Raw genomic sequence first — 290 nt, 5'->3', positions numbered from 1 at the left:
GACAGACACATCTCTAGACTTAGAATCTAGGTATAGAGCACAGGGGTGGGGTCCCCACTGCAGGCAACAGGAAGGGGGGCTGTCAGCTCGCCCGAGGGACTGGAGGGCGGCGAGCAGGTGAGCCCACCCCTGGGGCTGATTAAGCTTAGGGCAGAGACTCACTGAGACTCACTGGGGCCCAGCTGGCAGCCCTAACAGGCCCCTGGAGGATACCTGACAAGGGGTTGTCATGACGACCACCCCCTCAGAGACAGAGGCATCCTATCCCACAATCGGGCAGCACAAGAAAC

The sequence above is a fragment of the Perognathus longimembris genome, chromosome 7, assembly GCF_023159225.1.
Source record: "Perognathus longimembris pacificus isolate PPM17 chromosome 7, ASM2315922v1, whole genome shotgun sequence".
Taxonomy (NCBI): Eukaryota; Metazoa; Chordata; class Mammalia; order Rodentia; family Heteromyidae; genus Perognathus; species Perognathus longimembris.
The sequence above is the reverse complement of the archived record's forward strand: the minus strand, read 5'-3'. Positions refer to the sequence as shown.